At 42.2% G+C, this 22,814-nt stretch overlaps 1 protein-coding gene across 1 annotated transcript in view; it reads right to left on the reverse strand.

The window, feature by feature from the left end:
* LOC147747555 (ferric reductase 1-like) overlaps positions 1-22,600 on the reverse strand; it is a 553,652-nt gene extending 531,052 nt beyond the window's left edge. Inside the window, exon 1 of the mRNA XM_086954125.1 lies at positions 22,532-22,600. The gene's annotated coding sequence lies outside the window, so the exon portion shown is untranslated. The remainder of the gene's footprint in view (positions 1-22,531) is intronic.
* Positions 22,601-22,814: the final 214 nt, after the last annotated feature.

Raw genomic sequence — 22,814 nt, forward strand, 5'->3', positions numbered from 1 at the left:
GGAGTGGTCTATTTTTGTTGAGCCAATCTGTGACTTTGTTCTTGAGTGACATGTGTGATTCCTCACTGTCATTCTTCAGCTCAGGTACCCCAGCTAAAACCACTACATATGGGCTAGATTCGGGTGGTAAGTCCATTTTTATGGGCCGTGAATTACTGTTGTGCAGTTGCTTTATAGATCCATTAGGGTCATGACTAGATGTGAATTTATTTTGGGAATACTGTTCCAGGCCACAATTAGGAATATTCGCTGTACGCCCGGTTTTACCCACTTCCAATCTCCCAACCACCTGTACACTTAGATCTGCTGCGACTGGCTTGGCTTCACCCACGGCGTTTAAGTCGGGTGAGATTGGAAGTAAATGCTTATCGCCATCGTTGCTTAGTTTAGCTAAAGCCCCAGAAATCTGTTTGGAAGCATTAGTAAGAGATAGTAAGTTAGCTTTGATAGCAGCCAATCTGTTGTTGAAAGGTAATAAATAATCAGCAATTATGGCCGCCACTTTGTCCCAGAAAGCATTGTTCATAGTAGGCACAGGGAGCATTGGTGTATCCGGAACCGTCAGTGCTTTTATGGATGTCTCTAACTCCGTCTCCTCATAATGTCACAAGGTTTTCCGCTCGTCCTCACCCAACCTTTTTAACTTTGATTTACTGGGACAATTTTCCTTCAGGTGGCTCCCCTCCCGTTTCTTTTTGTTGGCTCCTTGCGTATCCATTAGGGGTTTCTTTCTTCTCGTAGCTGGGGCAGTCATTGACCTTGTTATGGCACATGCCGGCTGGTCTAGTGCCCTTTTCTCTGGCACAGAGAGTATCGGGTGAGTTGCTGATGTATTGTCCACCCTAGGGGAATAGGCATTACTGGTGGTCACGTCCTGAGCAGGAGAGTAAGCAGAGATAAGCCCTCCCGCAGGCTGACAAATGTTTGGATCAAGTGATAGCTGTTGTTCTGTTACTGCTATCTCTTGTGCAAACACATTTGAAGCTCTCGTGAAGAAGTAATGCAGTGTTCCCATCATGCCTCCCCCCTTCGGGCACATCTTTTCCTTAATGGCACCACTCACCATCACAAATAGATAAACAACTCGTGCAGATTAAGCCCCCCAGATAGCAGACTTGGACAAGGGCTGCAGATCTTGCCAGACAATGTTGTACACCAATGTCCCAAGCCAGGCGTTGGAGAGTAAGCCGAGCCCAGCCTACTCCGGCCTCGAACGGGCTCAAACGGCCCGCCCTTGGCCCGGGCTTCACCCGGCGCGTGTCGCGCACAGCGGGGGGCGTCCCCAGAAATATAGGCTATGAGCGGCAGAGGGAGGAGCGCGGTGATGGTGGCTGCGGGGCTCCTGGGTGTTGGAGTCCTGTTGTGCTCCCTCTCTTCCTCAGCTGGGCAGAAATGCTGGCAAGAGTCCCGTTGATGCACAAACAACCGCTACGAGCGGTCCCCGCGAAGCTGGGGCCGCAAGCAGTTTTAAAGGCGGCAGGGGGAGGAGCGCAGTGATGGTGGCTGCGGGGCTCCTGGGTGTTGGAGTCCAGTTGTGCTCCCTCTCTCCATCAGCTGGGCGGAAATGCTGACAAGAGTCCCGTTGATAAACAAACAACCGCTGCGAGCAGCACCCCATCATATGTACTTAATTGAGAGACTAAGAAATGTTCAGAATTTATTTTGCATCTTGTCCTATCATCCTGTTCTAACAACGTCTGTTGTCAGATATTCATCTTTTGATGGCTCGACTTGTGCTTTGGCTCTCAGAGCCAAACCACATCACTGGCCTGGCTATCTGTGTCACACCTCAGAATTTTGTATCTCTTATGCCATGGTTCACACAAGCTGTACATTACTAACCCACCTGGAAATGTTCGCATCTCCTATGCCTTGGTATACAAGCTGTACATTACTAACCCACCTGGAACTTTAGCATCTCCTATGCCATGGTTCACAAGCTGTACATTACTAACCCACATGGAAATTTAGCATCTCCAATGCCATGGTTCACAAGCTGTACATTACTAACCCACCTGGAACTTTAGCATCTCCTATGCCATTGTTCACAATCTGTACCCTCTTGGTAAATTAACTCTGTATGAAACGTAGGCATAGCTTAGTTTGAAGACAGTTTACAGTTGGATTCCATTTATGTCACCCCAATAAACACTCAGCATTGCCCTATACAGTGCATGCTAGGTCTCACTGAACTGAGGATGGTCTGGCCCTTTATGATTTTCTGGGTTCCGTAAGAAGAAGAAGAAGGAAAAATTGTGCTAGTGTTTCTCTTAAACAAAACTGAATTGCAGGTATGAAATAAACCCTCTAGAGTGTATTTCTGAGTAGGCACTGGCAAGGTGTAGAGGGAGCAAATAACATTTGCATGTAGATGCTTGCCTTTTAAGTGAGATTATAATTATAAAGTAACACCAATAGGGCATTCATTCAAGTTCCCTATCAACGCATCAGAAGATATTAAAAAATTTGGAGACACCTCAGAGTCAGGTGTCAGCATCTCTGGTTATTACACTTGTTTGAACAAATTAAATCTTTGCAAGCCCCTTTACCAACTGCCCTTTTTTAACCCAAGGAGCCCTAGTCAGTTTCAGCTTACCACGTCTCTGGACAAAGAAAAACTTCATAATTCCTGTAAAAGCATAACCACCTTGGAGAATAATCTACCTATGTTATTGTATCAAACAGCAGCCATCAAGAGTCAATGTCCCCTACCTGTAGATTTTTTAAGGTTTTACAATACCACAAGGATGCAACTAGCCCACTAAATCCTGTGGCGGATAGATAATAATGCTGAAGGTAATTTTGAAGTTAGATTTGTTTTGGTCAAAGTACTTCTGAGGTCACATAGTCATTTATTCATACATCTTCATTTTCTTTGCTATTGGCTTTCATTGAGTTTCACTGTATATGTTCTTTAGTTAATGCGTGATTCCTTTGTTTGGACATAAAAGTATTTAATTGTGTAAACTAGTTGCTTATATGAGTTAATGCTTGTGCTTAAAGCATCACCTCAGAAATATCCCTCAGCATGGCCCAAGTTATTAAAACGTGAGATGAGTATGTTTTTGTGTTTGTTTCCCTTCAGATGGTTGTCCCTATCCAAGGTGTTGTGAGAACTTGGTTGTAGAATATATAAACATTTTTATAAACTTCCTCATCATGCTAGAGGATTCTTATGACTGACAGCCATTCAACGGAGGAATATAGTTTAAACTTCTCAGCTTTGTTCATTATACCAGAATATCTAACCTAAAATATTGCCAGATAGAAATATTGTGTCCCAAGTATTGTTGACAACAATATTTTCCCATTGTACTTAATAATAGAAAATCTATACCAAGTAGAATGATATTTTTGTAAGGGATATTTAATACCCAATATTTCAGTTGGACAATACTTTTGCTAACAATGTTTTAAGATGACATACAATTGTCTAAAAAAATGACTATCTGTCACCTCATCATTTGCAAACATATTCTGGCACCAATGTTGCTGAGACCAACTTTGTGAATCCACATGCAAACTAGATGTTCTCAAGTACACAAGGAATGTTTTTAGTATTAAAATACTAAGGGCCCGACAAAGAGTTTGGAAGATTTTGCTCTGTTAAAAAGATGATGGATGATCTCTCCTCCTACTTATTACAAGTGCCATAGGATATAATGCATTTGCAATAAGATAGACAGAGTAAATAGCATGTTCTAGTCTTTACCTACTATTAATTAACACCCACCTATTGCTCTACAGACATGTCAGCAATGGATAGAACATTATTTATAGACTCTCAACGGATATCCTTGTGTTTTATCATATAATGATTTAATGACTACCTTCCTTTCTGATATTTTTATCTTCCAACTCTTCCAGGCAGATACAACCCTAAGATCTGGAAGAACTTACCCTCTTGACCTTTTACTGAAATTTAAGAGATAAAGGTCTAAACCATCATCCAATTGATCTTCTGCTCCCTCTATCACTCTCAATCATTGATTGTCCTTTTGGAAATTTTCTGAAGGCTCCTCATCATCTCCTCTAGCCTTTCAGATTTCTTCATAAGATTTTCCAATTGAAGAAGTTACTGGACTGAGTAGTGTAATTTACATATACATGTGCCTTATACAACTTATAACAATTCTGATTGGCTCAGTAATCGTCTGCTTTATTATTCTTTTCTGGTACCCATGTATCCTCTATGTAACCGTCTGTCACAGAGAGCCATGCAAAGTGTTTGTGCAACTGCTGATGTAATGTTCACTTAAATCTACTTCCTTATTGCCATATTGAAACTCCGTTCCTAACCATGTAAGTTCTTTGCATACAATTAAGAGGTGTATCTCTTTGAATACATAACTTACTTATCCTTTCTGCTGAGCATCAACATGTTCAAAACTAAGATTTTAGTTTTTGGCAAAAGGAAAATAAAGTATGTCAGTTCATAAATAAATAAAAAAATTGGAAGGGCTGACTCAATAAAATATCAAAGTGTTTGGCCAAATAGCCGTGGTCATGTGCATTACAGATTGAGTCATTGGCATCAATTACTTTAGCCTTTGATCACCTTTTTACCACCCTTTTAGGCCAAGACCTCCTGCTATTTGTAAAGTCATTGAAAGTAAATGGATGCCAACCCTGACATATGGATCTTTCATCTTTATGAATCGCTTGACATCGATGCTAGACCGCGTTCATTGCCGCTGCTAAAGGTGCCTCTTCCAATTGCCATCACGCACGGTGCAGGCCCAAAATTGTCTTGAGTTTAATCTGATATATCACTATTACATCAACCATGCATGATTCCTTGCTCTCTGAGTAAAAATGAGAATCGCTAAACATGGTTCACTTAAGCAGCTTCTATGGAGTATCTTAAAAGACAAAGAACCTGGGGCCCGATGTAGGAGCCCTAATACCGGTCGGAAACGGCCGATTTCGGCCGTTTCTGACCGGTATTAGGGTTTTCTAATGTAGGAGCATGCTTTACAGAATCAGTATTTTACCGAATCTGTATTTACAGATTCGGTAAAATTACCGAATCAGTAAATACAGACTCGGTAAAAATACCGATTCTGTAAAAGCACATGTAGGTAGCACATCTTTGAGTGCTGCAGGCCTTTCAGATTCGGTATTTTACCACCCAATCCAATTGGGTGGTAAAATACTGAATCCAGGTGTACATGCACATCCGTGCATGCACATCTGTGCAATGTGACACACAGACATGCCCTTAGGGCATCTCTGTGTGCCACATGGCACACAAGTCCGGAATTGGGGTGCCAGAGGGTGTCAAAATGACACCCCCCGCACCCTTGCAAAAATCGGAATTTACCGAATCCGTAAATACCGATTCGATATTCACCATTGATTCCTATGGGCTGCAAGGCCCATAGGAATCAATTGGGGATACCGATTCTGTATTTACCGAATCGGTAAATACCGAATCTTACAGATTCGGTATTTACAGATTCTGAAATACCTACATGTGCCCCCTTCTATTTTACCACTTCTTAAATACCGAATCGGTAAAATTCGGTATTTTTGAAGTGGTAAAATAGAATTACCTACATCTAGCCCCTGGTCTGCACAAACTTTGGGGCCGATTAGGATGGCGGACGGATTTATGACCGCTGGGCTGGAGGCGGCGGAAAACACACCTCATCGTCCGCCAGCAGCGGGCCTTCCATCCGCCATATTAGGAAGGGGAACTGGGCACATTTACCGTCCGCCGCGTAAAAACATGAACCGCCGCGGGAACACACCAGACACCACGGCGGACGGAGCCAATCCAGGCTCACCGCCATGCGGAATGACATCCCGACCGTCCGCAATATTACGATGTCGCAATCAAACCAGAACACCCGAGCGGAAACACCTCCAGCTCATAGACGGCGGAAGCACCACAATGGAGAGGGAAAGCATTGCCACGAGACCCACCGCACGGACCTGACCTCCATAGACCCAGGCGGTTGGGCCTGTTACCGCGGCCACTCCCCGGCGGGGGTCGGTTTTTCTATGGTTGCGTCCGCGGTCGGCGGTCTTTGGAGACATCCGTCTGCCGCGGTCGGGTTTTGCTGGAGGGGAATCCTAGTAGCACCGCCGGTTTCCCCACGGTGCGGTCGGAAGGTCATTTCCTGCGAGACTGGCGGTCCAGACGCTTTCCCTCCGCCATCCTAATTGGCCCCTTTATTTGGGCTCAATAGATGGGCTTGCATCCAATGACTTGATTTAATTGCCGCTTTCACTGAAACAGCTAGCAGAAATATTTTTGAAACAGGCAAAGCTCTGGTCCACCCACAATGACCTGTTTGTAATTCACTCAAGAGCTCACTTTATGCCATCAACCGCCCGTTACCAGTATTTATCATTGCCCTCTTATATGGTTTGTCAATCCAAATAGTCTATAAAAATCCAACTCCTCTGCTTGCATCTTGGGCTGATACCTTGAAAGTGTATAAATATGGCCGCTTGGCAGGATCTCATGATACACTATGCTGGGGCTGCTGTATATCAAGGGAGACTCTGTTGAATATTATTTACATATGCACCACACTTGTTGCACCAACGTGCAACTGTCTTGCTCCAATTTTTAGACGGCTGGACATCAGAACTTTCAAAGCTGCAGTGGAGGAATGTTTAAAAGGGGAGTCGTGTCAACTGTCAGCAAGATTTTTAAAATATTTGAATGTGGTTGTATCAATGCTGAATGCAGTGGCAAAATAGCACCAGCATGTTCCTAAGCCCTGCTTGTGCACATACTCTCCCTCAATCCATCTCCTGCCTGGAAGCCCATTTTCCATCCCGTTAGTCCTTGAAGACCAGGGGCCCTATTTATGAAAGCCTTGCGCCCCGGTGCGTCACTTTTTCCCATGTTAAAAGTGACGCACCGACGGCGCAAGGCCTTCATAAATAAGGCCCCAGGCTTGTTGCCTTGTATTGTCCCTTTAGCGTAGGGATGATGCTCTTGCCTCCACAGTAGAATAACTGCGTTAGTGCCTTGATGCCTCGGGCATTTGTTTGCACTTTATAAGTTGCCAACTCAAATCAATTCAAATCACAGTGTTGCTTGACAAATGCTGTGACGTCTGACTGCTGCAGTTTGCAGCTTGCTCTATGCATCTGCACTTTAACACCAAATGACTTATATTAACGGATGTCCAATTGCACACGCACCAAAGCTAATTAATGTGTTTGATCATTTTTGTGGATGCATATCACTGCAAAGCTAAAAGACTGTATTATCTAGCCAGCATTGGCTCCTCCCCTATGGCGGAGGAGCGTCACCTCCCCACCCTGCCAGCATTTCACAAAAATGTAAAACTAAAATAATAATAAAACAGGTTTAAAACCCTTTTATTATCGTTTTATTTATCTTGTGCTAGGGCATGGGGCGGGGCCAAAGTTATGGTAGGTTGGGGGGAGTGCTGGGCTCTACCTACACTGTGCATGGGATTTTTCGCAGTGGTCTCAGGCCAGCCAAAAACCCCATGCGCAGTGACTCCTCTCCAAACCCAACTGAATTGCTGGGGCTGAAGAGAGCAGGCACAGACTCCCAGTCTGTCCTGGAGTGCACATAATTGAGGCGCAGGCCAAACCTGAAGCTTATCTCATGCAAGATTCAGAAAAGGGGGGTGGTGATGGACAGAGTATCTGAATTAAACAGAACACTTCTACCCAGTCAACAGATCAGGGCTTGATCCATCACCGTTTTTTAGCTCACTTCACCATCCCAGCTCAGAACCTACCTGCAAGAGCAGCTTCAGGATTGGCCGCAGGGCAGGCTGGGAGTCTGTGCCTACCTGCAGCTGCGGAGAGGAGTGGAGGAGTGTGACGCAATGCTTGAGGGCAGCAGGCAAGTTTTATTGCTTTATTTTTTGTCTTTCTTGTCCCCCATGGCCCCTTTCCCACCTCTTTGGAAAAAAGTGTTTTTTACTTCCGCTGATCCCCGCCTCCCCCTCCCCGGCCCCGCCCCCCAACCGTGCTTTCTTTTCCCAATACGCGCTGTTCCTGCATCTAGCCACTTATGACTACTTCATTTTTAAAATGCCTTCTTTAAAACAGGTTTTAAACAGCATTCCGTTGACAGCATTATGTTGTCCTTCATTTAAAACGGGCTGCAATTCTTGTATCTGAAGTATCTGTTGGCCATTAGATGAATCTAAGGGTTCAGTCCATCATTGCACTAATTTTTAAAATTGTTATTCGCATTGTATTTTAAAGTTGCACAGAGTCCGAATTGGGACTGTGGGGAACAAGCCTACCTGTGACCTCATTTCCGCCTGCTCCTCGGCTCCGGTCCGACGCGGCTTGTGCCGTTTGATCAGAGGGCCCCCCTGGAGTCAGAAGCGCGGTTAGCGCACTAGCGTCCTGGCACTTCACACTATTTAGGGTAAGGCTATGCGTACGTGCAGCGGACGCGCTGGTGGTGTGCCAAAGGCTAGCCCGTCTGCGCCCGTCCGCGCCTGTTTCGGGCTGAGGGCCAGAACCCCTGCCCCTTTTACCTCCGGGTTTATTTCCTACTCTCGCAAGGAGCTATGGAGATGGAAACCTGAGTCCGAACACCCGTGCTGTTCCAGAATTGATCCTCTGTTAGAACCTAATAAGTGTTCCCACTGCGATCTCGGTTTCGTTTTTTCGCAGTCACTGTCTATGAAATTAAAAACACAGCAAGAGCCTAGTAAACAGTTCAGGGCCATGTTATTGAACATCCACTCCTTAGTCAAACACAACCTAGAGATGGCCGAGCTGATTGACAGTCTTAAATTAGACTTAGCTTTTGTCACAGAAACGTGGGCCAATGAACCTTCTGACCCGAACCTAATAGCAGCCCTTCCCCCAAATTTTCAAAGTACTAGAGCTGACAGGACACACAAATGTGGGGGGGGACTAGCAATCATCGCAAAAAACGATATTTCAGTGAAAGTTTCCTCTCTGGGTACCTCAACTGCTTGAGTTTCAGGTTCTGTTGAACCATAATGATTCTCTCAATGGCCTCTTAATCTATCGCCCTCCCAAAGCTCATCGCCCACTGCTAGACATTCTCATCCCTTTTTTAAAATATAGCATAAATTATGCTAGCTATACTATCTTGGGGAATTTTAATCACCATCTTCAGAGCCTCATATGTACTAGCAGTAGGGACCTTGTAGAGGCACTGGCCGGGCTAAGCTTGGAACAACTGGTTAAAGAATGTACCCACGATGCAGGACACATCCTGGATGGTATTTTTACGTCCAATCCTTTTATTAGGATTGACAAAGCCCTTCCAGTGGTATGGTCTGATGATAAAGCAATTATATTTTTAATCAAACCTCTGCTCAAGTACATAGTGAATCTGCGTCACCACTATCCTTTTCTTAACGAAGCTGGGACAAAATGGATCAGGACTTTTTCCAGACTGCCCTTCTAAAGAATGTACCCAATCTGGGGCCAGATGTGGACTTAGCAGTAAACAATCCTAGCGATTGGATTACCCAGGCGGCCAACAAAGATTCACCTTTTCTCACTTCTCCAACAAAAAGGAAAATACCATCGGAACCTTGGTTCTCACAGGCTTTAAGGCTTCACAAACAATTGTGCCGAAGGACAGAGAAACAATGGAGATCAAGTTATAGTATAGAATTAAAAATTAAATATGCACAGTCTCTGTCTTCTTATAAAAAATTGATCAAGGAGGAAAATAGTAGATACTTCTCGGACAAGATCACAGTAGCCAACAACTCAAATAAAGAACTCTTTAAGACTGTCAAAAAATTTGCAAAAATCCCAGAGAAAGGGATTGCGAGTGATAATGCTGATTTCTGTAATATTTTAGGTCAGGCTTTTGCTGATAAAGTGCAAGCAATCTATGACACTTTCTGCAACATTCCTACTGAGCCCAATACCAACACCTTCCCCATAACAGAAACTCAGATTTTCTCTTTTACCCCCCCAGCAGGGACCAAATCTTGCAAACCATTAAAGAAATCAAATCAGGAGCTCCCTCGGATCCCTGCCCCCCCCCCCCCCAAGATCTATCAACTGTGTTCTGAAGAGCTCAGCACTCATCTGATGGATATATTTAGGGGAATTATACAGCATGGAAAGTTTCCAATGGCATGGAAAGGAGCATCGGTGCTTCCGTTGTTAAAAAAAACCTTACTTGAGCACTGACGATGCCAATAACTATCGCCCAATCTCTAGAATTCCGTTCTGTGCAAAGGTCCTGGAGAAAATACTTAATACTCAACTTTCCACCTTCATCTGGACCATTCCCAGAATGGATTCAGGGAAGGACATGGGACGGAATCGGCCCTGGTGACGGCTAGTGAGGAGCTCAGGCAGTCTTTGGATGGAGGCGGTAAGGCCCCCTTGATATTGTTAGATCTATCGGTGGCCTTCAACGCGGTCAATCGCAACATCCTTATCTCTAGACTGTCTGAGCTGGGCGTGCAAAGCTTGTCACTGGAACTACTTCTATCTTATCTGACTGAAAGATCGTTCAGAGTAGAAGTGGGAGGTACCAGTTCACAAGTTTTTAATTTACGTTGCGGAGTGCCTCAGGGACCATCTTTGAGCCCTACGCTCTTCAATGTATATGTGGATCCTATAGCGGCCTTAATCAGATAGTATGGTTTCTCTGTAATCAGCTATGCCGATGACACACAAATTGTGGTGTCAATTACCGACAATGAAAACGAGGTGGCAGACTGTTTTAACACCTGTATTTCAAAAGTATATAGCTGGATGAAAGCAAACTGTTTGAAATTGAACGGCAGCAAGACAGAGGTCTTACTCTTGGGAACTAACCCTCTGGGCCGGTCACCGACATGTTGGCCCTCTGAGTTGGGTGAGTGTCCCCAACCTGTCTCCAAAGTCAGAAACCTTGGGGTGATTTTCGATGATCGGCTAACATTTAACAGTCAGATCAATGCCCTTACAGCAAGGTTCTGGGCTACCCTTAAGCTGATCAGAAAGATTTGAGCTTTCATTCCCCCAGAGTCACTGAAAACAGTGGTAATTGCCCTTGCAATATCCAAATTGAATTACAGCAATGCACTGTATCTTGGAATCCAAAAGCAATATCTAAGCAAGCTTCAACGTTTGCAGAATGTGGCAGCCAGATTAATTTTCAACATTCCCAGACACAAATTAGTGGCTCAGCGACTGGTGTCACTTCACTTGCTGCCTGTTAGAAAAAGAATAGCTTTCAAGGCATTATGCATTACATTTAATGCACTCCATGGCAGAGGTCCACTCTATCTGACCTCTAGAATAAAATACTATGCTCCTACGAGGAATCTTAGATCGGTCAGTCACAAGTTGTTGGAAGCACCCAGATTCAAACAAGTGCGTTGGGGCGCCAGATGTTTCTTGGTAAGAGTGACCAAACTCTGGAACAGCCTACCCATCTCGATGAAAAGCAGTCCGAACCTCATTATGTTCAGAAAATCTTTAAAAACCATTTTTTTCAAACAGACATTTAAACACACATGCATTTTCTCTGACGTCAATTTCTTTAGTGTCAGCGCCAAGACGCCTCCGGGCAGTCGTTGCGCTTTATACATTTTTAAATCAAATAAAATCATTGCTCAGGTACGTATTCATTTTGCTTGTTTGATGTGTACAAACTTTGCATTCTTTGTGCTCAATGTGGAAAGCCTCATTAAGTCTCAAGTTACTTGAACTTTCTTCTTTATTCATTGCTTCTTTTGTTTTTATTATAATTGTTTTTTGGGGAACTTATAATCAAACTGGGGATAATTTTGCCCAGCCGTCGCACTTAATTGTACTTAAAAAGGCCAAAAATGTTAGATCGCATCATCTCTTAAAAAAAATCTTATCGGGTGACTTGCAACAATTACGACTAACCATGCCAAAATAAAGAAACTGAAATAGAAACTGAAACTCAGCTTTTTTAAATATCTTGACACTCATAACATCTAAATAAGTGTATTCGAACACAACCACTCGATTTTAACACTTGAATATGGACTGCCAAATAAATCAATAAACCCCTTCTATCAGTTTTTAGGTCTGGCTTGACAGTGTTGCTGCCTGCAGCACCTTTTGTTATCAATTCTTTAAAATGTACATAGAGTAGGATTTGGCTGCATTCAGAGGAGTATTTTTCCTATTTCATTCTAATGGCTGTTTGGTGTGTGTTTCCACCTCCAATAAAGTTCTTGCATTATAATGTGTGAAGGACTATTTTATATCTCAAAAGTGCAATGAATCAACACACATTACATGTTTTATCTCCTAGATGTGTCGCCTAAAGAAGGTAATCCCTTTTTGTGTGGTTTACTGAAACAGGCCTTTCATCTTTAATTATATTCAGGACTCAATACAAGTCAGACCTACGGCCTATGCCAATGAAGACAACTTTCATGAATCAACTGTATTTAATTTAATACAGACATGCTAGCTATGTCTTTATGTATCCTTGGAACGATTTGGTCTCGCAGACACCCCTCTTAGCCATTTACTTTTATCATAAACTCTTGTTGACTATATACTCTCCACACAGTTTTGATTTATTTCAAATAATTTTATTGGGTTTTTTAACAAACATTTATATCTGTGAATCTTTGGGCATAAATGTCTCATTCCTGTCTTGAATTACGTAATTTCTCAAATGTGTTGCCCTTCTTTAAATTGCTGTACTTGATTTTTCTACATGACATAGGATTACTCTCTAATATTGATGTCTGAAGTGTTTTGCCTACACACCCTTTAAATGTGGATAACATAGAGAGTGGCAAAAGTGATTCTCAAAAATTCATATAATCAGTGACTATTGTTTACACACTTGAAGTCATCAATAAGGTGTATAGTGATGTGATATGTATTATCATGAGGATGTCACTGAGGATGGCCTGCAGAATGTCATGTGTGAGGTTCTGGGAAGTGAATAGTGGAATAAAAGAATTGGCACGCTAATGGTGGTTTGGATATATCTTTTATGTTCTTACAAAAAATAATCTGTGAATTCCAAGATAGAGTTTGCGGGGTAGGTTGATGGGGAGAGATGTACACCATCATGTGTGGTTGCTGCTCACACCATCAGTGTCTTACAGCAGGAGATGCAGGAGAGAATGGAAATTTAGTATATTCTTATGGATGTTCTTTAATAGCCCTTCTAGCACATGGCTTTCAGTAATGGCCGTGACATCTTCTCGTCCAGTTTATTTTGTTACGCTCATCTCCAGTGGCGTAACAAAACTTGCAAAGTTCATTGTGGGTGGCCCCTCATTCTCCTGAATCAGTAGGAGCTCTCAAGAAGGGGGCATCCACCCATGCACAGTGCCGGAGGGGGTCCCTTGGAGCTCAGGGGCCCTCCAGACCACAGATGGTTGCTGGGGCTAATGTTATGCCACTGCTCATCTCCTTAAAGAGGTTTTCCTTCTGAGAAGTGAATGTGTATTATAGTTCGGAAATTTGAGGGTTCTTTCACACATAATATTTATAAAGTTCACGCTATTCTTCAAATGTTCTTTGTAAGAATGACCATTTTAAACCTTGAGCACTCTTTTCAACATTGTGGAGGAAATTTACATTTTGAAGTAAAAGATAAATTATACTGATCTGGTGTGTTGCATGCCGAATCGCTTTAAGTAGCCAAAATCCTAACCAGCATAATCCTGAAAAACACTCAGGAATGGAAAGAAGAGAAAGGCATCTGTTAGACTTAGCTTTTTCAGCGGTTTTCATCCCAGACTTTTTGCTTATTGGCCTCCTGTTTTTGACCCTATTTTTGTGGGTTTAGAACTCTGGGCACTTTACCATTGCTATTCAGTGCTAAATTGAATCTGTGTAAATTGTCATTATGGATTGGTGCTTTATAACTGGCTTATTTGATTTACTACTAAGTCCCTTGTACAGTGTACTGTGTGTCAGGGCCTGTAAATCAAATGCTCCTTGTAGACCTGCAACACTGATTGTGCCACCTACATGAGAAGCCTTGTATCTGCCAGTGTATGCACGCACTTTAGAGTATCACAAAAAGCAAACTTGAAGGTAAATACCACTTAGGATGTTCATACTAGTTGAGGCATATTTCACATATTGGGTATTAAGAACTACTCTGTGCATTTATATCATTATCATAGGTATCATACCCTGTATTGAGAGCAAAAATTGAGAAAGCGTATATCAAAATCAGTGTTCACAAGATTCTTTGTATGATAGTGTTTCATATATAGATCTGTTAGGTAAGCATGAATTTAACCTTTAGTATTGAAATAGTCATGTGAATGGATGCAATGATTTGGAATTTGGCGTCTTTCTCTCCATTTTAGCTTTTTCTATTTTTATTCTTCTGGTGTGATTGGAAGGCCTTAGTGACACTGTCCTTGGGAAATCTGTATATTGTGGGAAGGGGGTGGTTTGTCAAGGTTTGACAGTTAAGAGTGCAGTGCAATGGACATCTGTATCATAGATATATGTTTATGTTATTTTTTCTTTATTTTAGTATGCCACTGGTAGATTCACCCTGAGGAAGATCCAAGACTGAAACGCGTTGGTGACATCTATGTCTTTCAACCAGTGTTTCCAAAATCGATTATGGATATTAACATCTAACTCCTATCTTACATCCCAGGATCTACTGATACAATATTGTCCATGTTAACAAATAGTCTCCTCTTTTTTTTTATCTTTTCCATGTTGTTCCTTTGTTTTTGTGTGTGGTCATACCTCATCATAATGGCTGATATATCAAATGATGAAATAACCTTTTGACTTTGACCAACTTTATTGTCGCTTGATTGTATGTAATGATATTTAATATTTTTTATAATAATCACAAATCAAAGACACAAAAAGATAAAAATAGGAAATCAAAAAAACTAATACGAATAATAAACAGTATACATTTTTGTATATCATGTTGTTCTAGAGTCATTATTTATTTATCTGTATATCTATGATATAGTTGTTAGCACAGATGGATTAACAGCACTTTTGCCCAGTGCCAATCTTTTTCTAATAAAACACTTAACCATTGCTATTCAGTGCTAAATTGAATCTGTGTAAATTGTCATTATGGATTGGTGCTCCATAACTGGCGTATTTGATTTACTACTAAGTCCCTTGTATGGTGTACTGTGTTACAGGGCCTGTAAATCAAATGCTCCTTGTAGACCTGCAACACTGATTGTGCCACCTACATGAGAAGCCTTGTATCTGCCAGTGTCTGCATGCACCTTTTACTGCCATGGCAACCTGGCAAGTGCACCCACTTCCCAGGCCCTAACCTTCCCCTTTATTACATTTGAGTCACTGCTAAGGAAGGCCCAAGGTACCCCTGTGGGCAGGGTGCAGTGTATGTGAAAGGTACTGGTGTGTGTGGCATGTCCTGATAGGGAAATACAGTGCATTTTTTTTTTCACTACCGAAAGGCAATCGGTCCCATAGAATAGGCTGGGAGGAACATTGTAACATCTTACAAGTACAAATTCCCGTTGGGACGAGATAGAGAAATGTAGTTTGGTATGCCTGAACTCAGAATGTAAAAATGCATATTTTAGCAAAGATGATTTTTGTTTTGTGTGTTTGACAATACCACTTTTAAAAAGTAGGTATTTTCTTGCTCAACCGTTTGACTGTCTGGCTTCGGAGTAACATGGGCTGGGGATGTGTATTCCCTTCAGACAGCCACTGGGTGGGGTGATCAAGGTGTGTCCTGCCTTTCCTGGATGGGCCAGAGCTGCATTTAGAGTGGTGGGAGGATATTTTCTTTGCACTTGAATAGGCCTGGTCTGCCTTGGGCAATGCTGTCTCCACCTCCTGCCGGGAATCTGGACCAAAGAGGACAGAGCTGGTTTGGTCTGAGCACAGACACTCTCTGCCAAAAGAACAAAGAGAATCTGAGTATAACTATTGGGGCCCAGACCTTAGAACTTCAAATTACTGCTGAACTAAGGAACCTGCAGGAAGAAGAGCTGCAAAAGCTGTCGGGAGGAACTGCCACTTTGTTACGTGGTATTCTGTGTTGGCCTGCTACTTGCTGCTTCTGTTTTGGGCAGGGAAAGAATTGTATTGTACTTTCATCATCCTGTTGCTAGAGTTTTCTCCAAGGGCTTGAAGTAGAGCTTGCCTCCTGTTGGAAGTTTATGGGAGACAAAATGCTTCAGAGAACTCACTTGGATCAAGGAACCTGCCAAGAAGAAGACCTGGAAGAACTGCCAGGATGAATAGTGCCCCTTTGCCATGTTGTTGCTTTGCTAGGTTGGCCTGCAGTTGCTGCCTCTGCTTTGGGCAGTGAAAGGACTGGACTGAACTTTCTTCACCTGTCGCAGAGTATCCCCAAGTGTTTGAAATAAAATATGCCTCCAGTTCATGAAGTCTCAGGAACATTAAAGATTTCACTTACCTCTGGGTGCCACCTCTGTAGTGTGGGTTTCAGTTGCCCAAGAGGGGTAAAGAAGCTAACACCACTACTGACATACTGCTGGTTCAATCTCCTGAAGTCTCTGCAGAAGGCACCACTGCAATTTGCACTGCAATCATGTTTCTCAGCGATGGCCACATTCTTCCTGCCACCTAGCAGCTGCTTGCACCGAGACTCGTGGGCACCACACTCCACATCACCTGACTTCACTCCGCCATACTGGTCTCACTGCCAACATTGCTGCATGCTGACCTCAACACCTGGGACTGCACCGTAGTTTGGGGCCACAACTCATAAGTCACAAAATGAACTGCCCCATCCCACACTGGAGCCTGGGCCAACTGATGCAAGCTCCCATCAACCAGCACTGTTGTTTGCACTGTGACCTGTCAGCACCACCACAAGCACTGCCTCACTTGGGACTGCCACCCTGATCTCACCAACGCAGCTGGACGACCGTCACCGAGCCACTGCCTGCACGGCAACTTGAGGGCACGGCACGTTGCACTGCTATGCTTCACATGGCAACTACAACGGTTACTGCAACCGGCCCACCACCGATGCAGTCAGCTGGAACCAAAGGTACTGTTTACGAGTGTGCTGATACTAACACCAGCCGCATTGACGCGGTTGGCCGGAACTGTTGGATTCTGTTGTTTTTTTTATCACTGCAGTAGCCCCATACGGAGCTATAAGCTTCAAAGAACTGCATTTTAAATTTTTGCAAAGTGCATATTTTTAGATTACCGTATGTTGTTTTATAAATTATTTTTGTCTTGTTTGCACACATAAATATTGGTGATTTTTGCAAAACTGGATTGGTGTCCTTTTGTAGTGTTTTCACTGTATTACTATATGTTATGTGCAAATGCTTCACACACTGCCACTGAGATGAGTCTGAGTGCTCGTGTCAAGCTTCCAAGGCGGTGAGCAGGATGTATCCCCCTTATCCTGACTAGAAGGAAGGGTCCCTATTTGGATAAAGGTGCAAACCATTGCCAACTAGAGATCCCCATTTCTAACAGCATCCTATGCACCAAGGTGGATTTAGGCAAGACCTCTCTACTAATGACCTGGTCTTCATCCTTTAGTGCCTGACCTTGCAAGTAAATGGCATAATAATGTACTCCTCTACATACCTTTTCTTCAACTTCTCATTTCATTGTGTCTGTATGTATAAAAACAGTGCTGGTTTGTTACGGAGCAAGCGGACAACTGGCAACAAAGTGCCCCATAAAAATATTCAAGAGTAAAGCACGGCACTGAATCAATCAAACACTCACACCCAGTCAAAAGATCTGGGTTTAATCCATCACCGTTCTTTAGCCCACTCTGCCTCCCCAGTTCAGACATGGCTATATGCAAATCAGTCTGACCCTGTGCCTCATGGGAACAGTCCAGCCCGAACTGCCAAGCCATGTCTTCCCTGGACCGGAAACAAGCTTCCGAGGACCGGTTTCTGGCATTCCAGCAGTCTTCAGCCCGGCTTGCTTGAATCCAGTGGCAAAGTGAGCAAGGGACTCACGTCTGAGCATACCCTGCCACACTTATGGCGGCCAAAAGTGGTACAAAAGGGGGTGGTGATGGACGGACCATCTGAATCAATCAAACACTCACACCCAATCAAAAGATCAGGGTCAAGGCTGATTTGCATATAGCCATTGTCTGACCATTGTCTTTTACCAATGAATGCAGCATGTTCTGCACCATCGTGGTGTGGTTTGCTTACACTCACCTGTTCCAACTGCAAGGAGAGTAATGTATGGCCCAAACCTAAGAAATAATAGAACAGTTCATGCAATATTTAAGTCCCAAAATTGTATTTAGATATAATTGGGATTGTAGATCATTTTAATCTAACCATCCACACATTTTCAGATATGAAAAATCATCTTGAAACCTACTTGGTGGCACAAGAGTCCTTATTTCTTTTCCGCCCTACAGCTCATCGCAGTCACATTCATTTGTGAATATAAGTGTGAATTGTCCAACAAACAAATTTGTCTGCCACTTTGCACATTTATCAGAAAGTCTGAGTTAATTTGATTACCATGTTATTCTATTTCCAAAGGCCAGACTCTCCCCCATCAACACATCCATACATATTTCTGTCAAATCATCAGTGCAGAAACCAAAGTCACTTGGTGATATGCTTTGCAGTACAGCCGCAAAAAGAAGCCCTGTCTCAGTTTATACAATATTCACCTCAGTGCATGGTGGTTCCACTGGAAACCATGATCCCTTCTCGGTTTATCCTCTACTAAGTTAATGACAGTAGAAAGAAACAAAATCAGAAACCGAACAGGGGAACATTGAAGCTTTTAAAATCACTTAGAATTCAAAAACTCTAAATATTAAGTCTAACTTCCCCCTCAAGTTTGAGTGAGTTAGAACTTGTACTTGTTATGGGAGTGTATTAAAACACAGGCGCAGATTTACAAGCGCCTTGCCTCATATTTGCACTGCCGTTGCGTCACTGTTTTGATGCAACGGGGGCGTAAATATGCAGCCCATTTACAACGTGACGCATCTAGGGTGATGCATCACATTGTAAAGCCCTGCCTCACATTATACCTAAGTCAGGTATAATGAATGCAGGATGGTCGGTTCCAAGCAGTAAAGCCTCGTAAAAGAGATACAAGATTTTCCTGCACCACTTCTAGGATGCCACAATATCAAAACCTTACCCCTGCTTGAAGCAGGCATAAGGAGTAAGGCAGCACAATGAGGATAGGCCTAAATATGCATTGCTGGAGTTATGTCTTGCTTGCGACACAACTCCAGCAATGACTTTTGCGCCAACAGATGATAGACTAATATCCATGTGGCATACCAAATAAACAAACCTGGTTGGGCTTCAAATAATTCAAATCAAATTTACATGTAGGCCTTTACTATTTATGTTATATTTATTTGTTTTTCTTTGAGGATGACACTGATTTTAACAGGGGAAGTGAGGCAAAGTTGTTCCGTTCCTAGCATATCCTTAAGTTTTTGGCATTTAAATAAATGGGAACTATGAGGTTTTACGCAAAGATTGACATTAACAAGGCATTCTCAGGAACAAAGAGTAGTGAGATATATGCAAGGCCCAGCACCAATGACCCCCAGGTTTTCAGTTGACAGAAATTTCCACAGCTATCCTCATCTCCTGAATGATTGAAATTCAAAAAAACAATCTTGATGTGTCCACGTTTGTTCTCACACAGGTGATAAGCATACTCCCTGAAACTGGGTACTGTTGTTACTGGGAGCACTGTAGGAATGCTAGGGAGTGGGACTTTCGGCAATCCTTGCAAATTTTTTAACTTTCCCCACCGATATTTTGAGGAAACTCACAGATTTTTGTCAAAGTTTGACATTTACAGGGCTTTTGGGTAAAAGAGTTGTCAGATCAATGCAAACCACACCATGCATGACTCCCCTCATGAGAGTACTTATCAATAAATATCTGTGGTTGGTAGATTTTGTTAGGTACTGGCTATCCCAGGTCCTAATGCTACAGCTGCTTCATCCCAAAAGTAAATGTAACTCTCTTAAACACTTTTTATCATCACAGTGAAATGCTGTAGGCTTTTTTTGTACTGTCCTGTGTAATAGGTCTTCAGCCACATATAGGCACCAGTTTTGTGGCTGGAAGTGTGGGGATGCAGAAGAGTAAGTGATTTATTATCATCTGAAGGATCTCTCTATTGGGATTCCTAGTATAAGCCAGTAAGCACAAAATAAGACGTTAAGGGCCAGATGTATGAAGCTCAAATGGGTTCACAAACGCCAAAATTCATTTCGGCGTTTGCAAAATTATTTGAGCAAAATGGTATGTATGTAACAAATTTCAGTGCAAAATAAGGAATCGCAAATTTGCGATTCCTTATTTTGCGATTGCATTTAAGGAATCACAAAATTTACCATTCCTTAAATGCAATGTATGATGCAAAAAAAAAATGCTAATTGTCCCTAAGGAATCGCAAATTACCACCAACTTCAAGTTGGTGGTAATTTGCGAATTTCTTGAAAAATGCCCATTTTTGCATTTTTCAAAGTGCCATGTGATGCACATACATGCCCTTAGGGCATATATGTGCACCACATGTGCACCCATGCTTATTTCAGGGGTGCAACAGGGTGTCCTTTGGACACCCCTGCACCCTTGAAATTATTCTCAATTTTTTGATTAGCAAATTGCGAATCGCAAATTGAGAATAATTTCACATTCATTCCTATGGGCCTCCTGGCCCATAGAAATGAATGGGAAACTATTCCTTAATTGCGATTAGCAATTTGCTAATCACAATTAAGGAATTAAAAAAAATAGCTGAAAAATAGTGAATTTCTACATACATACCATTTTGCAATTCTCAAATAGCGATTCCTTAAAAATCGCTATTTGAGAATCGCAAAAGTGTATCTTGATACATCTGGCCCTTAGTAAAACGCATTCAGAGTCACCTGATATTATGGGTAAACCCAAATTGAGAATGAAATGAATAGCATTGGTTGCTAAATTCAGATGTGTTTTTTTTGTAAGTGTATATTTTTTCTTTTCATTTATCCGTCTTTCATTCATTAGATTTAGTTTATTAATTGATGCAGTGTTGAACAATTAGTTTAAGCTGTAGCTCAGTTGCTAACTCTAGGCTCTGTATTTTGTTGTGCAACTAACAAATATATAGCTGCGTGACTGGAAGAGTCTGATGCATGTGATGGTGTATTACTTTTGTAAATAAGCCCTCAGTGAAAAACTGTAATTATGAAAACATTGCTAACAATTTATATTTTTTTGCTTCTCACTTACATTATTTTTTATTTCATTACTATTTATATTTCAATGATTACTTTCCTTACATCTACACACATGACCACTTGATTTAATCAGAATTTGGACCGGAGTTAGGGTTGAACAGACAGGTTACTCCATCACAAGCCAGATGTATTTCCATTCTGGTGTCTTACAAATGCCATTGGATGTAATGCACTTGTATAACTTTAGATAGGATAGCTGTCATGTTTGTGACAGTGCAACCCCTCTGCGAAACTCTAAATCAGGCCCTTTGTTTATAGTGTGCAGTGTATAGCTGTCAGAGTTAATCCAGGCATTTCACATCTCAACGCCCCAAAAACCTCAAGGAGGTAGAAACTACAAAAATAGGAAATATTGACCACCACTTAAGAAATTGCATAAATTGTGGTGAAAAAACGTGTTTCCCTTTTACATCTCTATTGCCTGTTTCTGAAAGCTGGAAAGGGGGTCTGTTACCACAGAAAATCACACTCTCCCATAGCACATTGGTGCTGTTTATTTAGAGAAAAATGTTGCCACATGCTAGTTTTTTCTCTGTTCCCTAGGGAGAAACCAGAAACCTTGTGAGTCTTTACAATATCCTAAACAAGGAAAAAATCTATTTCCAATGTATTATGTTCTGCAGCAAATGCAATGTGCCAGACCTATTCATTACATATCCTGTGTCCTGTAAATTACTATTGCTTGCCCCACTTTACATAATGCGATTCAGAAAATAGAAGAAAACTGAATTCGCCTGAGCCTGTAAGGCAGAACCAATACATGGGATGTTCTACCTCATTCCCATGAACTGGTGGCAGTTTCTTGTCGACTGAGATTGTTTCTTGGTGCAGACCATGCAGGGGGAATTGCAGAAGAGGTAAATGAACACATACTGGCCCATTGTACAGTTAGCTCTGATGGAGGCAGGAGTAAAATACATCTCATGAAAACACAGTGAAGCGTCGATACTGCTCAAAGATTGAATACAACTTGATGATAGGGTGAAGTATTTAGCTTTCACCTGCGAAATAGCTTTGCTTTATTCTACGTGGCCGGTCTTCGCCAGGAACCTGGTCTCACCTGCACTTCAGTCCCTCATTTGTGTATCTGCATATGACCCTTCCCTGATAAGCACTCTGCGTCATTCTTTTAAAATATACATGGTACACCCTTTTTAACAATGTAAACTTGAGGTTTATAGATTGAACTCTCAGCAAAATCAACTTAGCCGTCTGCAGAAGATAAATGAATACTGCATGGAATACCTAGATAATAATATCATTTTTGTTCAATATGTCATTATACTACGATGCACTGACTTTTACGAGTTCTATTTTTTAGCTTGGCCTTTTTAACCACCAAAGACAGATAGTTGATCTACTTACCTTGGGTGCTTGAAGGCAAGTTCCACTCTCTGAGCAACAATGTAGGCACCATATGCAGCATTCCTGAGAAAACTGATAACTGCGATTGAAGATCGAAGCTTTATGAGCAGAGTGAATGTAGGGAGGAGGGAGACTGCAGGTAGGAGGGGACTCTAATGTATTCCACACAAGTCATTGGTTGAAAGGAGGAGGGCATGCCATGCGATGGATGTGTGTCTGGGTGGGGAATGTAATTTGTTAGGGAGACAGATTAAAATGGTGCAGGAGAAAAAGAGAAAGAGTT

This window comes from Lissotriton vulgaris, chromosome 1_1 (genome assembly GCF_964263255.1).
Source record: "Lissotriton vulgaris chromosome 1_1, aLisVul1.2, whole genome shotgun sequence".
In the NCBI taxonomy this organism is placed as follows: Eukaryota; Metazoa; Chordata; class Amphibia; order Caudata; family Salamandridae; genus Lissotriton; species Lissotriton vulgaris.